Source organism: Periplaneta americana, chromosome 6, assembly GCF_040183065.1.
Source record: "Periplaneta americana isolate PAMFEO1 chromosome 6, P.americana_PAMFEO1_priV1, whole genome shotgun sequence".
Taxonomy (NCBI): Eukaryota; Metazoa; Arthropoda; class Insecta; order Blattodea; family Blattidae; genus Periplaneta; species Periplaneta americana.
Window position 1 is genome coordinate 65,078,749 of NC_091122.1, and position 16,539 is coordinate 65,095,287.

The following is a 16,539-nucleotide window of genomic DNA, read 5'->3' on the forward strand; positions in this document are numbered from 1 at the left end:
TAAAATTAAAAGAAAGAAAAAAAAAGACAACAAACAGCAATTCCTTAACACTGAACACTATAATATATTTAAACTTTATGTTGTTTCTATATTCCTTAAATATTAAATTAAAATGATAACCTAGGCAAAATGTGCGCGTTGTTTACTTTTCCAATTACGCGGGTTTTGAGCTAATCACGTAGTACGCATATTCACCAACAGATGGTAGGACCTACACTGTTTTGATTTGTGTCAATAAGAAAAATGTCAGCTTCCATAGTTTGAAAGCATGTGTTTCTTTGTGTGAAGTTTGGCTGATAAATTCAGAGTGAAAATGGGTTCTAGTAATCGAAGTGGAAGAAAAATAAAGAGAAGTTTTCATGGTAATAGGTTTATGAAGCAAACTGAAACTGTAAATAGTAATACTAATGTACACATTAGCGATAGTATTGTATAGTCCTACCATCGGATCTGTGCCCCCGTAAGATATGCGAACAGAACACAGTATAGAGAACTGTGAACTGAACCTTAATTCCTTTTCAGCCACGGCAATTCATTTCTGTCCCTATATTCCTATTTCTCTCTTTTCTATCCCTCTCTCTTTCTCTCCCCCACTACTCACAATTTTGAGCCTTCTTGCGGGACAGTTTATTTGCACTTGCAGTCCAGTGTTGTCAACTCAACATGAATACTGTAGCACGGAGTGGTGAAAGAAATATTATTAAGCAAGTAATAGCATTTTGCGATGAAGATAAACAAACAGGTCAATATTTGTTTCCTATAAATCAGGCAACGAAAAGAGCAGCTGCGATCACAGGTGAGGCTTATTTTATTTCAATTGATTACGTATTAAAATTTCTTACTTAACTAATACTAATATAATACTATTTTTTTATGTAGTTTATATAGGCAGGTCAGAGCGCCTAATAAAGAAAATCAGAGAGAGAGATAGTCTGTGCAGGAGATGAAAAGCTAGAGTCACCAGGAAGGAACAGACCGAGGGAACCTTTAATTCTTGTAGATGTTAAGGACGGATGTATTTTAAGAAGAAAGATACAAGAATTTTATACATGCAGAAAGAAGTTCCGATATTGGAGAAATTATTGAAGGTTGCGAGAGAAGCAATAAATTTCCAAGGAGGGAGAGAAACGCTACGGAAAGTTTTAGATTTAAAAAATGTAGAAATACAAGATGTATTTTGATTGAAAGAAATGATATTGTAGCATGGAGGGCAGTTATTTAAGAAAAATTGCGAAATTTCGCAGAGAAGGAAAGTATATTGTGTATTTAGACGAAACATGGATACATCCACATTATACTGTTAAAAAATGCTGGCAAAGCGATGATGTTTCTGGCGTTACATCTTACGACAGTCCTGGCGAATGGCTGATAATCACTCATGCTGGAGGAAGCAAAGGTTTTATTGATGGCGCGCTACTCATTTTCAATTCAAAAAGGAAAACGGGTGATTATCACGACGAAATGAACAGCACCAACTTTCAGAAGTGGCTCCTGGAGAAACTGATAAGAAATTTACCTCCCAACTGCATTGTGGTGATGGACAATGCAAAATATCACACACTTCAAGAAAATAAGCCACCGTGTACTGCAAACAAGAAGGCAGAAATTCAACAATGGCTGCGAATGAATGCTATAACCTTCGAAGAAGATATGACAAAAGCAGAATTGTTGGAAATTGTAAAAAGGAATAAACCTGAGCTGACTTATATAGCTGACCGCCTCCTCCACGAACACGGTCATACAGTGTTGCGATTGCCACCGTATCATTGCGATCTTAGTCCTATTGAGTACATGTGGGGTTTGGTAAAACAAAAAGTTGCAAGTAAAAACATAAAATCTAGTTTAAGCGAGATAAGAACTATCACAGAAGATGCTATTTCATCAATAACAAGTGATGTATGGAAAAAAGAATGTGAACAAGTACAGAAGCTAGAGGCGGAATATAGAGAGAAGGACGGATTAATAGAAGAGGAAGTGGCTCGATTTGTTATCAATTTGAGTGAAGACAGCAGCAGCAATAGTAGTGAATCAGATTCAGATATGTCCGGGATATGCCCTCTGTAGTTTCATGTATAGGCCTAATTCAAGTCTTGGTCTTTTGTAAATATGTAAATTGTCAATTATTTTCATAAGCATAAATCAGAACTCCTGCACATTATCATTATCAGTATGTTATGTTATATAGTATGTAAATATGTAAATAAGGTCTATCATGTAGTAACTTCGCCATGGCCGGTCCCTAGCGCGGATGAGAAAGAAGGAGGGTACATGACTATGTGTTCATTCATTCCCAAAAATTTTACAATTTCATTAGGACTTCAAGATCACGTTCCAAACCTAACAAAATAAGATAATGAGGTGAAGGAGAAATATTTATGACGAAAACACTTCTCTTTAAAAACGAAATAGATTCCCTTCGCATACTTTCCATTTAACCAATAAATATCCACTGTAATAATATAATTATCTGCAAACAATCGTAAGTCAATCAGCGTCATTAGACCTACTTAAATTAAATTATGAATAAGTAATAATTAACATTACATTATTACAAGCAATATTCAAGGGATATGACACTGTTTGACGTAAGTTTGGCAACATCCCTATTCAGCAAGGATCGTGGCCTGCTGTTTGACGTAGTGGGAGAGAAACGGGTGGAATGGGGTGAGTAGAGGCGTTAACTTTTCCAAGAACGACGACAGCGCTGAAGGGGCATAGATCTGTTGGTGCAACTATAAATAATAGTTCTAGTGTAGGCCTAAGTGAAGTTTGTGGTTCTTCCCACTCTAAAATTTCGGGTCAAGTTTTAGTGCCCTACTGCCACTTCCAACGGACTCCTAACGAATATATTCACACGTTTATCACTGGGATTGTGGCGCTGGAAATCAATTTAGAACACTTTTATCTCAGCCACGACACATTTCAATTTTTATTGTACTTACAATATAAATGAAATTATCACTACAATGACACAATAATTCATGCAGGTAACACAGAAACAACTTCGGAAACGTAATTAACAGAGTCGCAGTTTCACTTCACTTCCACTAGATGGATTCAGAATTCCAGCAGACGATATGGTACAAGTGTAGCAGGGATGCCAATATCGGCAAACGAAATGAAACTGTGAGGAATGTTACAACAGGTGTGCTAAACGTTAGGAATGTTACAATAGGTGTGTAGCACGTTAGGTTAGGTTTTGTTAGGTGTGTAAGATAATATGAATGGTTACCACATTTGGCGACACTGCAATCATTCTCCCACTCCACCTCCAATAACGTCACAACGATGAAATATGGCCGCCTTCTTCCTTCAAGTACGACGATTTTCCTATATATAAGTAAGGAACCTATTTAGGGTGGGTTGGTTGGGACCACAGCTCTCCCAGTGATCACATCGAGTTTCTACTACTCCACACTGCAAAACTAAGGCATTTTCAGTGTTTGCGTTTAATTTCCTATACTGGCAGTACATTAATAAAACTTCACCAAATTTCGAACTGTGGCCTAGATAATAGTAATGTCAGTGATAATTATAATGTGATTTTCGATTCAGACTGCCTTCAAAAATTTAATATCAGTGTTAGCTTGCCCTTGTTGTTTCACATGTGAGTCTGTGACTGAATGTTTCTGAAATACAAAGATTTGGTTGGGAATTACAGCATTTCGTAACTTGTACATATTGTGGTTACAAATCAAAATGCTTCTCAACATCAAAAAGGCAGGGACAAGTTCCTGAAATAAACAGAAAGTTGTTATATCCATGAGATCTGTAGACTGTGGACATAAAATTTTCATAAAATTTCGGCCAGTGTATGGGACCAGTGTCTGTTCAGCTTTGAGATAAATTTGGGGAAATGAAATCCAGTTGCGAAAATCAGCTATAACGACTGGTAGGATCATCATGCTGATCACATACCTCCGTTCTGTTTGGATGATCGTTCACCTCTACTCAGGCATATGGATGTGACACCATCAGCCAGCTGGTCGGCCTTGGCCCTTCATGGCTGTTAGCGCCATGGATCATTGTTATTATTATTATTATTATTATTATTATTTTTACTGCTACTGCTGTCTTTATTTCGATATAATTTTACTATAATCAACCAAGAGACAAAGAAACCCGAATTTTGCAATAAGGCCAACGGAGTTTGTATCATTGGACAAAATGTGTCATCACTTTTCTTGTAACAGAAAGACAATTGCAGATCTTTCTAGATATTGCTGTTATAAGTTCCTGGATTATGTGCATAGAAAATAAGACTCGGAATAATGAAAATGTATTGTCGAGAAAATTGTTTCTTTTCCAACTATGTGAGGTAAAACTGGAACTACCAGAGTTGAACTGTTAATTCAAAAGGAAAACAAAGAAAAATGTTGGCACTGAAGAAGAAGAAGAAGACGAAGAAGAAGAAGAGTAGTGTCCAGTACCTCAGGAATACGAAAAACGTACTGTGTGTGCAATATGCCTTGCAAAGAAGCGGGAAATAACTCAGTCCTATTGCAAATGCTGCAGAAAACCTTTCGTAAAGAACACAGGGCTTTACTGCGTCTTAACTCTAAGGAGGGCAAAATGTGACTTAATATTGGTAGTATACTCATGTAACATTAAATTCAGTAGAAAAAATGTTCAGTGAACAGAATTTCATAGTTTTTTAAGATGTGAAAACAGGTAGTAAAAATTACGACCGTTTACCTTTCATGTACATGAAATTGACCATTAGCCTACCTGTCTATGGTTAATAACAGTGCTAAGTGCCAAACTAATGAAACTGAGATACATTAAAAAATCTGTTTATTAATATTTACAGTATACATAACAAGCAAATGTAATGAACGATTGTGACGATTGTGGACTGCAATTTTGGGGACAACACTGAAACCTGGCCTCGTACTTTCACATGTTTGACCCTTTTTATGCAGATGGGTTCCTTGCTAGGCAAGTTCAATGCTCCTGGGTATCACTTGAAATGGGAAGGCTGCACTATTGGCTTCTTTTGCAGCCAAACAGCTTTTGTAGTCTGTTCCAACGTTCCTGCAGGTTTCTTCATCTTATCTGGAAATTCAACAGGTGGCTTTGGAGGCAACACTGTTTTAGTAGCCAAACCTGGCCCCTTATTATCACATACTTGACATTTTTTCCATGCAAATGGGTTCCTTGCTATGCAAGTGCAACCCTCTCGGTTATCACTTGCAGATTTGGAATTTGTATTGAAATGGGAGGGCTGCACTATTGGCTTCTTTTGCAGCCAAACAGCGTTTGTACTCTGTTTCTGTGTTCCTGCAGGTTTCTTCATCTTATCCGCAAACTCAGAATTGGCAGGTGGCTTTGGGGACAACACTGTTTTGGTAGCCTTACTTTTACAATCTTGACATTTTTTCCAAGCAAATGGATTCCTTGCTACGCAAGTGCAATGCTTCCGGTTGTCACTTGCAGGTTTGAAATTTCCATTCAAATGGGAGGGCCGCACTACTGGCTTCTTTTGCAGCCAAACAGCTTTTGTAGTCTGTTTCCATCTTCTTCCAGGTTTGATCTTATCTGCGAACTCAAAATTGGCAAGTAGCTCTGAGAGCCACACTGTTTTGGTAGCCAAACCTGGCTCCTTATTCTCGCGTTCGTTACACTTTTTCCATTTATATGGGTTCCTTGTTAGACGAGTGCAACGCTTCCGGATATTACTTGCAGGTTTGACATGGGAGGTCTGCACTATTGGCTTCTTTTGCAGCCAAACAGCTTTTGTTGTCTGTTTCCATCTTCTTCCAGGTTTGATCTTACCTGTGAACTCAAAATTGGCAGGTAGCTTTGAGAGCCGCGCTGTTATGCTAGCCAAACCTAGCTCCTTATGTTCACGTGGGTTACATTTTTTCCATTTATATGGGTTGCTTGCTAGACGAGTGTAATGCTTCCGGATATTACTTGCAGGTTTGACATGGGAGGTCTGCACTATTAGCTTCTTATGCAACTGAACAGCGTTTGTAGTCTGTTCCTGTGGTCCTGCAGGTTTCTTCATCTTTTCTGCAAACTCGGAATTGGCAGGTGGTTTTGTGGGCAACACTGTTTTGGTAGCCGTGTTTTTACATTGTTGACATTTTTTCCATGCAAATGGATTCCTTGCTATGCAAGTGCAACGCTTCTGGTTGTCACTTGCAGGTTTGAAATTTCTATTCAAATGGGAGGACTGCACTATTCGCTTCTTTTGCAGCCGAACACCTTTTATAGTCTGTTTCCATGTTCCTACAGGTTTGATCTTATCTGTGAACTCAAAATTGGCAAGTAGCTTTGAGAGCGACACTGTTTTGGTAGCCAAACCTGGCTCCTTATTTTCACGTGCGTTACATTTTTTCCATTTATATGGGTTGCTTGCTAGGCGAGTGCAATGCTTCCGGATATTACTTGCAGGTTTGACATGGGAGGTCTGCACTATTAGCTTCTTATGCAACTGAACAGCGTTTGTAGTCTGTTCCTGTGGTCCTGCAGGTTTCCCCATCTTATCTGCAAACCCAGAATTGGAAGGTGGCTGTGGGGGCAACACTGTTTTAGTAGCCAAACCTGGCCCCTTATTGTCACATACTTGACATTTTCTCCATGCAAATGGGTTCCTTGCTATGCAAGTGCAACCCTCTCGGTTATCACTTGCAGGTTTGGAATTTGTATTGAAATGGGAGGGCTGCACTATTGGCTTCTTTTGCAGCCAAACAGCGTTTATATTCTGTTCCTGTGGTCCTGCAGGTTTCCCCATCTTATCTGCAAACCCAGAATTGGAAGGTGGCTGTGGGGGCAACACTGTTTTAGTAGCCAAACCTGGCCCCTTATTGTCACATACTTGACATTTTCTCCATGCAAATGGGTTCCTTGCTATGCAAGTGCAACCCTCTCTGTTATCACTTGCAGGTTTGGAATTTGTATTGAAATGGGAGGGCTGCACTATTGGCTTCTTTTGCAGCCAAACAGCGTTTATATTCTGTTCCTGTGGTCCTGCAGGTTTCTTCATCTTATCTGCAAACCCAGAATTGGCAGGTGGCTGTGGGGGCAACACTGTTTTTGTAGCCTTACTTTTACATTCTTGACATTTTTTCCAAGCAAATGGATTCCTTGCTATGCAAGTGCAATGCTTCCGGTTGTCACTTGCAGGTTTGAAATTTCTATTGAAATGGGAGGGCCGCACTACTGGCTTCTTTTGCAGCCAAACAGCTTTTGTAGTTTGTTTCCATCTTCTTCCAGGTTTGATCTTATCTGCGAACTCAGAATTGGCAAGTAGCTTTGAGAACCACACTATTTTGGTAGCCAAACCTGGCTCCTTATTTTCACGTGCAATACACTTTCTCCATTTATATGGGTTCCTTGCTAGACGAGTGCGACGCTTCCAGGTATTACTTGCAGGTTTGACACGGGAGGTCTGCACTATTAGCTTCTTTTGCAGCTGAACAGCTTCTGTAGTCTGAGTATACTCGAATGGTCCTGCAGGTTTCTTTAACTTATCTGCTAACCCAAAATTGATAGGTGACTTTGGGGGCAACAGTGATTTGATAACCAAACGTGGCCCCTTTGATTCGCATTCCCACCACGGTGTCCCCGACGACTTGAATTGGATGTCTGAACTTACTTGTGCAGGTGTCGTACTGTAACTCACTGACTCTGCCAACAAATGCGGGGTATCATAGCAATCAAATTTGGTGGTATTGCTTTTGTTACAGATCATGTGCGTTCCACATTCCCAAGTTCCGGGTGCTGGCATGAACTCATCTATCGACATAGTGCTACTGGAACTAAGCTCCATCGGCTCTTCTCTATCAAAGGATACCTCCTTCCTGCCGAAGATGTTCATAACACTTCCAATTTTTAGTTCTGTGGCTGGCTTCACACCAAAAAACATTTCACAGTTATCATCTTTCTTCTGTAACACCCCTCTACTCTCATTTATCATGTGCGTTCCACATTCCCAAGTTCTGGGTGCTGGCATGAACTCATCTATCGACATAGTGCTACTGGAACTAAGCTCCATCGGCTCTTCTCTATCAAAGGATACCTCCTTCCTGCCGAAGATGTTCATAACACTTCCAATTTTCAATTCTGTGGCTGGCTTCACACCAAAACACATTTCACAGTTATCATCTTTCTTCTGTAACACTCCTCTACTCTCATTTATTCCCGATGCAATCTGTATTTCATGTGGAATGACATAATTCATTTTGTTGTAGTTTGGTATAGTTTCTTCTTTCACACTTTCCTCATCCACTTCCATCTCCATGCTCTTTATCATACCACAACTCACAGGACTCACACCTACAATACACAAAAGGGTTGGTACAATTATTCAAATAGTTGACACATACTTTCTCAAACATTCTGCAGTTCTTTCCAAGTTATCAGTAACATCTCCATTCCAGTTTATTCTCTTTAGTTGAATAGCCACTCAGAAGAAGGTTGTAACTCTCATTTCTCATAAATAGACTTTTTCGTAAATAATGGTTGTTAATGATGCACTATGTGTAATGCTTGTAATAATAATAATAATAATAATAATAATAATAATAATAATCCATGGTGCTACAGCCCGTAAAGGGCCTAGACTGACCAGCCGGCTGCTAGCTTCACGCCCACATGCCGAAGCAGAGGTGGACGATCATCCAACCAGATGTGGTTAGCACGATGATACCCCCAGCCGTTATAGCTGTCTTTCGCAACCGGATTTCGCTACCTATCGTAGCTCCCCAAGTGCATCATGATGCTGGGTGGGCACCAGTCCCATACACTGGCCGAAATTTCATGAGAAAATTTCTTCCCCCATGAGGACTCGAACCAACATGCATTCCGTAACGCGGGTCCTAGGCAGGATGCCTTAAACCATGATGCCACGGCGTGGGACGTAATGCTTGTACTCATTTTAAAATCTACACACATGTCTGATTGTCAGTCTTGCACTAAAAATCAAAAGTTATGTAGGCCTACAGTACAATATGTTTTTCCTCTTGTTTGAAGAATTTCGTATTTCCTAGTCACATCCTTGCTCTGGGCAGCTATTCTGTTATCTACTCGAAAACACATACATATAAAATGAAAACATTTTACTCTACACTCAAATAAGAAAATATTTTCATTTTCTACATTACAAACAAAAGCATATTTTTATATTCCGAAACAAGATGTTTGGTTTTATTCTAAGTATAGTAAAACTTCTTTTATATTGTTTGCACTAATGCATATTTTATATATATCCGCTTTTTTTTTTTTTTTTTCCCTGAAATTCTAGCAAAATTCCCATACCTTTCATGTTAATTTATTTGGTTATATACTTTTAATTTGTACATTTTTCACACTTTCATATTTTAAACTTCAGAGATACACAATCAATTTTGCTTAAAATTAGGTTTTCTGTGAAATGTAAGATCGCGAAAATTTTCACATGTTCATTGTTAAGATGCGACCCACTTTGAAATTCGTGTAAATTCAAAGCTGTCCATGCTTGCCTCCAACAATCTTGTGTCCTTTAATGACATTACTGCTTTAGAAACAGTGAAACATTTTGTAATATACTGTGATGTAAATGAACAAATTGTGAAACAGTAATGACAATATAACTGAGGAAGAATCTAGTGAAGTGCTTTGTGTGGAGTGTGGCATTATATGGAGCAGAAACATGGACATTACGATAAAGTGAAGAGAAGCAACTAAAGGCATTTGAAATGTGGATATGGAGAAGGATGGAGCATGTGAAATGGACAGACAGAATAAGAAATGAAGCTGTGTTGGAAAGAGTGGGTGAAGAAAGAATGATGCTGAAACTGATCAGGAATAGAAAGAGGAATTGGCTGGGTCACTGGCTGAGAAAAAACTGCCAACTGAAGGATGCACTGGAAGGAATGGTAAACGGGAGAAGAGTTTGGGGCAGAAGAAGATATCAGATGATAGACGACATTAAGATATGGATCATATGCAGAGACTAAGAGGAAGACAGAAAATAGGAAAGATTGGAGAATGCTGGGTTTGCAGTGAAAGACATGCCACTTGGCAAAACACTGTGTATATATTGATGGATTTGATATTTTCAAAATTTTCAGGAGAGACGAAACTATTTATTATTTATACTTTCCGTCCATTTGAACTGCTGACAAGCACAATAATCAGTAAAAATACTACATTCTTACTGATTATTGTGCTTTCAGTGGTTGAAATAGATAGAATGTATAAGTAATAAACAGCTTTATGCTCTCCTGAAAATTTTGAAAAAATCACATATGTGGTATTAGATCTAGGCCATGATATGTATAATCACAATATGAGGGCAGGGTTTATTTCTTAAAAACAAGCATTTTAAAGTAACTTGACTTTTTGTAAAATAATCCCATGTTATTTGAAACACACTGAAACAACGAGGTAAATCAATTCCATAAAATTTCTGGATTAAAGTTAAAATGTAATATGTCAGCCAGCTTTGGTTCTAAGCAGCTAAGAATATGTGTTATAAATTTGAATACTGCATTATAGACTCAAACCTAGCTTAACTATGAAGTTAAAAATTTCTCTCGTGAAAATTTTACTAAATTGAGTTAACTCATCCCCCCACCACCCTATATAATCATCAAATGTTATTTTAGATGTTCATTAATTGAGCCATTCAGAGCAGAAGTGGTGTAAGTCAAAAATGGATAATGACAGTTAAAGTAAACATTCCGTAAAATACAGCGCAAAGTAGCAATTAATATTCAATTTATTTAAACTATTAGTAGTCTGTGGATAGCAAGAAAGACATATTAATTGCTACTTTGCACTGTATTTTACAGAATTTTTACTTTAAACCTCATTACCTAATTTTGATTTACACCACTTTTGCTCTGAATGGCTCAATTAATTCATTCATTAATATAGTAGTTTTCTCGCCAAGGGCAGGTTTTTCAATGCGAACTCAGCATTGTCCAGTCTTTCAGATGTAATTAAATCTGATTTCAATTATTTTTTACATTTTTCACGCTTATATGTTTTTTTTTTTTCTTTAGACTATAGCTATTGAAGGAAGAGATGATCATAAAAGATTTTAAACCTGAGAAGCACTGTTGTGTTAGATTGTGGTTAAAAATCCTGAACTGGAAATTTAAAAAATGATGAATTACCTTAAATTGAATAGCTGAAATGCACAATTATCCCGAATTTTATTTCCAATCTTCCATTATAAACAATGCAGGGTCCACGGAAAGAATATGCTAAGTCATTTTTTGTTTATTTTTGTTTTCTGGTCCCATGTGCTGGCTCATAAAGTAAACTAACTTTTCTAATAAATCAGAATGGTTAAAAGCCTGCAGTGTAACATGGTAAATTAAACTGAATGATATGTAAGTTCATAATGTTTTATGGGTGTATTTAAAGTTAAGAAATGCTTCCCTGAAAAATTGAAGTAAAGTGACTTAGCATGTTGTTCCAGTGGACCATTCAAATAAAGAAAATTTAAAAAAAGGTAGTGATGATTTCACAGATGGACCATTACCTAAGGCACTGCCGTTACTGGGTGCTCCAAATGGGAAAGCAGAGCCGAAGTTAAATGTTGTTGCAGGACTGGATGTTGATTTTTGTTCATTAAAAGCAGAAAATCCAGTTCCAAAACTTGGAGCTGAACCCATGCTGCCAAAGCCATTGGGTATGCCGAGTCTACCAAATGCTGAAATTGTGCTCCTTGAAGCATCCAAGCTGAAAATGGAAGTATTGGTGGAAATACCGAAACTTTTCAAAGATGATGTCATGCTGGTTAATGGCGGTGTGTTAGTGGTTGTAGTTAAATGTCCAACAAAAGGTGTAATGGTTGCAGCACTTGTTGTGGATCCAAAGCTGGGTGCTGTCTTCTTTGAAGCATTTATAGGGACTGGCTCTGTATTACTACCGCCAAATTGTTTAGGCAGCTCAAATTTAAATGTAGAGATTTGCATGTCTGTCCTGAATGAGTTCGTGGCTGAGGTGGTTGTAGTAGTTGTGTTGCTTGTGGTAGGAACATTCGTGGGTGTGCTGGGTGAGCCAAATGCCGTAATTGTGCTCCTTGAAGCATCCAAGCTGAAAATGGGGATATTGGTGGAAATACCGAAACTTGCCAAAGATGATATCATGCTGGTGGATGGCAGTGTGTTAGTGGTTGTAATTAAATGTTCAACAAAAGGTGTAATGGTTGCAGCACTTGTTGTGGATCCAAAGCTGAGTGCTGTCTTCTTTGAACCATTTGTAGTGACTGGCTCTTTATTACTACCACCAAATTGTTTAGACTGCTCAAAGTTAAATGTAGATGCAGTCCATGTTTTCGTGTCTGTCCTGAATGAGGGCGTGGATGAGGTGGTGGTCATAGGCTGTTCAAACCCAACACCTGAATAAGCTTCAAATGTCACCGATGATCTTGGTACATCATAAGAAAACAAATTTGAGGTAGATGTGGCTGTGGCTAAAGACACTGGGGCAGCAATCATGGATGTCGGAACAGTTGTGACAAGTGCAGAGACTGTTGTGGTAACAGTGGTAGTGACTGCTGCCATTGTATTGCTGGACGTAAAGCTGAAGCTCAAAGTGGTTGTAGTTGGCTGCTCTGAGCTGAAATTACCAGCACCTAATATCGCTGCCCCAAAATTGAAGGCAGATTTTGTACAGACGATAGTTTTTGATGTTGCAGTAGATGTGTTTGTGAATTCAAATGAAAATGAAATTTTTTTCTTTCCGGACTTCTGGTCACATTTCTTGTTTTTCACATTAAGTACAGGTTCAAGCAATTCCGAATTTCCTTCTAGCTGATTCAGTTTTGAACCTTCTGTATCACCTGAATCGTAAGACCAACGCCTTTTTGACACTCTAGATTGTCTCTTATCTTCATTTGATAGTGATTTGGAAGGCTGTGGGACTTCAAATGATAATCTGCCTTGCGGAAGTGAGCTTGTATCTTCAGGTTCAAGCAATTCCGAATTTCCTTCTAGCTGATTCAGTTTTGAACCTTCTGTATCACCTGAATCGTAAGACCAACGCCTTTTTGACACTCTAGATTGTCTCTTATCTTCATTTGATAGTGATTTGGAAGGCTGTGGGACTTCAAATGATAATCTGCCTTGCGGAAGTGAGCTTGTATCTTCAGGTTCAAGCAATTCCGAATTTCCTTCTAGCTGATTCAGTTTTGAACCTTCTGTATCACCTGAATCGTAAGACCAACGCCTTTTTGACACTCTAGATTGTCTCTTATCTTCATTTGATAGTGATTTGGAAGGTTGTGGGACTTCAAATGATAATCTGCCTTGCGGAAGTGAGCTTGTATCTTCAGGTGATGTCACATCACTTGAAGTTGCAGTTGTGAAAATTGTCCTCCCATCTGATTTCTTTCTGAGATTATCTGTCTCAAGTGGATGCTTATACTTGCTACATAATGGGGTAGAAGGCTCAATAGGGATGCATTTAGCATCTAGAACTGGTGTTGATAGCTGTTCAAACATCTCTATGATGTGATGTACTCCCGTTCTCTTGATGTTTAATGAGTCTGACACACGTTTAGGAGGCGTCACTTGCACGCTGCATTGCTTCTGTTCCATTGACTGTAACAGCAAGTTTCATTAGACATAAACTTTGCAAGACCTGGAATAAGATTTCCGTAAGGCAACAGTGAGGCAGAGTGAGACATTATGAATCAATGAATTAGGCTTCCGAGCTTACAGAATGGTTCATCTTCAATGGTCAATAGGTCAGACGTTCGTGGGTTCAAATCCAGATTATGATAAATGTTTTTTAAGAATAACATAATTTTTTTTTCACACTAGACCTAGAGGCTTATAAGGCTTTGGACATCAAGGACTGCCCATTCACAGGGTACTCTGACCATAGTGAACTGGGACTGAGTGGAAAGCAAATATGAATGAAAAGAAAAGAATGGGTGGTTCCTTGCTATAACACTAGCGACAATTAGTATTAAATATCAATGAGTAGGGACACTCGATTTTCGGGTATGATTTTTTCACAAATTTCTTCTAATTAAGTCAGAATGTTAAAATTTTTATATGTATGAACGAGACTCATTCTGAAGACATGTTTTACGATCGCAATTTGTCGCGTATTTTGCACTTTTTTTTTTTTTTGCGAATTCGGCAATTTTTTTTCATGAATAATGCTGAATCGTACATGCATTGGTCACGAAATTCCATTATTTTACTTTCGACAATAAGAGATTCAAAATAAGTACAGAAATGTGAATATTATTGATTTATTAATTTGTCCTACAGAATAATCTCTGTAACGTTGACAATTAATATTTGAGGAGAAAAACTCGCTCCGGCGCCGGTGATCGAACCCGGGTCCTTGGTTCTACGTACCAAGCGCTCTGACCACTGAGCTACGCCAAATTCAATCCACAGCACCGGATCGAATCTTCCTCCTTCAGCGTTTCCCTTTGTGGCCTGACTCCAAGTTAGGCATATATGTTAACGTATATGTCTAGTGTCAACTGCCATTATACTAGGAGTGCACTCAGTTGAGTGACTTATTTGGCTGGGATTCCGCAGTTATGATGCACTGCTATTTATGAGAATATTATGAATTTATTCATTTGTCCTACAGAATAATCTCTGTAATGTTGACAATTAATATTTGAGGAGAAAAACTCGCTCCGGCTCTGGGGATTGAACCCGGGTCCTTGGTTCTACATACCCAGTCACTCAACTGAGTGCGCTCCTAGTATAATGGCAGTTGACACTAGACATATACGTGAACATATATGCCTAACTTGGAGTCAGGCCACAAAGGGAAACACTGAAGGAGGAAGATTCGATCCGGTGCTGTGGATTGAATTCGGCGTAGCTCAGTGGTCAGAGCGCTTGGTACGTAGAACCAAGGACCCGGGTTCGATCCCCAGCGCCGGAGCGAGTTTTTCTCCTCAAATATTAAGTACAAAAATGGCTTTGTCTTTCATCATGTGGAAAGCATGGCTGCTCATGTCAGTTGTGAAAAATGAAAATCTATGTGTCGAACATGTGCAGTACTTAGGTTCATTAGGTACACACTAACACTATAAGAAGAAATGTGTAAAATATATGTATATATTTTTTTTTATCCAATGCCACCAGGTTGTCTTTTCGACATTTCTGGTCTTCTCTCCTGGCTGTGGCTTAATTGTAACCCACTTCTGAGGTTGGGGCGCCTGGAAGGCGGAGTAACATTACCCCGATGATGCGATAGGATGATTATAATAATGTAGTGCCAGGAGAGGTCTTAAATCTAAGCTTAACCTAAATTCCAGACCATGGGCGAACACAGGAAGGAAAAATTCCTGTGCTCTAACCGGGAATCGAACCCGGGACCTCATGAACTATAGCCAGAAGCTCTGACCGCTAGACCATGAGGCTGGTTGTCATTATTGTATTTAATTGTAATTGTATTTATGTGTAATAATTATTTTTGTATTATGTTTTTGTTATATTCTTTGTGCTGAACTGTAATTGGCCACTGGCTGTTGTACAGCACATTAAATATACATAATAAATATAAATAAATAAATAAAATAAATAAATTATCATTATCATTATTATTATTATTATTATTATTATTATTATTATTATTATTTATTGTTAATGGACTGAAGAAAACCCCGGAAAAAAACCTGAATCATGTAATTTGTCCCACCCAGGATTTGAACCCACATTAAATATAGATAATAAATATAAATAAATAAATAAAATAAATAAATTATTATTATTATCATCATCATTATTATTATTATTATTATTATTATTATTTATTCTTAATGGACTGAAGAAAACCCCGGAAAAAAAAACCTGAATCATGTAATTTGTCCCACCCAGGATTTGAACCTGAGCCCGCTCACTTCACGGTCAGGCATGCTAACTGTTAAACCACAGTGGTGGATTGATTTATTAGATATTGGAGTGCAAGAGAGCAAATGACATCATCATCTACTGCTCAACATACACATACAAAGGTATGTGGCTAGTGTAAAATATATTTACTAGAGTACACAATGAAGACTAAGGAACAATGTATTTTTATAATCCAGCCAGGTGGGCTGTCATAGTATAGACATGAACATAAACTTATTTTTTTCATATTCACGTGATGTTCTTCTCCATCTAGCATGTAACCAGCCTTATTAATACTGGGGAAGCTTGTAGGGAAATGAGTATTTTATTTCTAATTTTCTTAAAAGTGATTTTCGTGTTTAAATTCAAACCTTTTCTTCATAATTTACATGTTTAAATATAGACATTTTTCATGATTTATTTATTAAAATAACGACTTTTTTTCACGAATTACAGTACAGTGAAACCTGCCTTTACGGTCACTTCATTTAAATGGCCACCTGGCCAAAAGGCCAATTTTCTCTGGAACCAATTGGATTTTCCATAAGATCAATACAAAGTCTCTCTTTATTTAGCAGCCACCTCATGCGCCGGCCAGCGGCCAGGGTCTATTTGGATTGGAACCTGACTATAACGGTCACTGTCCAACAAAAAATCTTTTCACGGACACTGTCTGACCTATTTTTTTATGGTTAGAGGACAGGAAGCAATAGCTAAGTGTACA

At 38.2% G+C, this 16,539-nt stretch overlaps 1 long non-coding RNA gene across 4 annotated transcripts in view; it reads left to right on the forward strand.

Annotated features, from left to right (window-relative positions):
• The first annotated feature begins 209 nt into the window (after positions 1 to 209).
• Positions 210 to 16,539, forward strand: part of LOC138701389 (uncharacterized) — a 33,993-nt gene continuing 17,663 nt past the window's right edge. For all 4 annotated transcript variants that reach the window (XR_011332533.1, XR_011332535.1, XR_011332534.1 and 1 more), the window contains exons 1-2: positions 210 to 362; positions 15,801 to 15,937. This is a non-coding gene — a long non-coding RNA (uncharacterized lncRNA). The remainder of the gene's footprint in view (positions 363 to 15,800; positions 15,938 to 16,539) is intronic.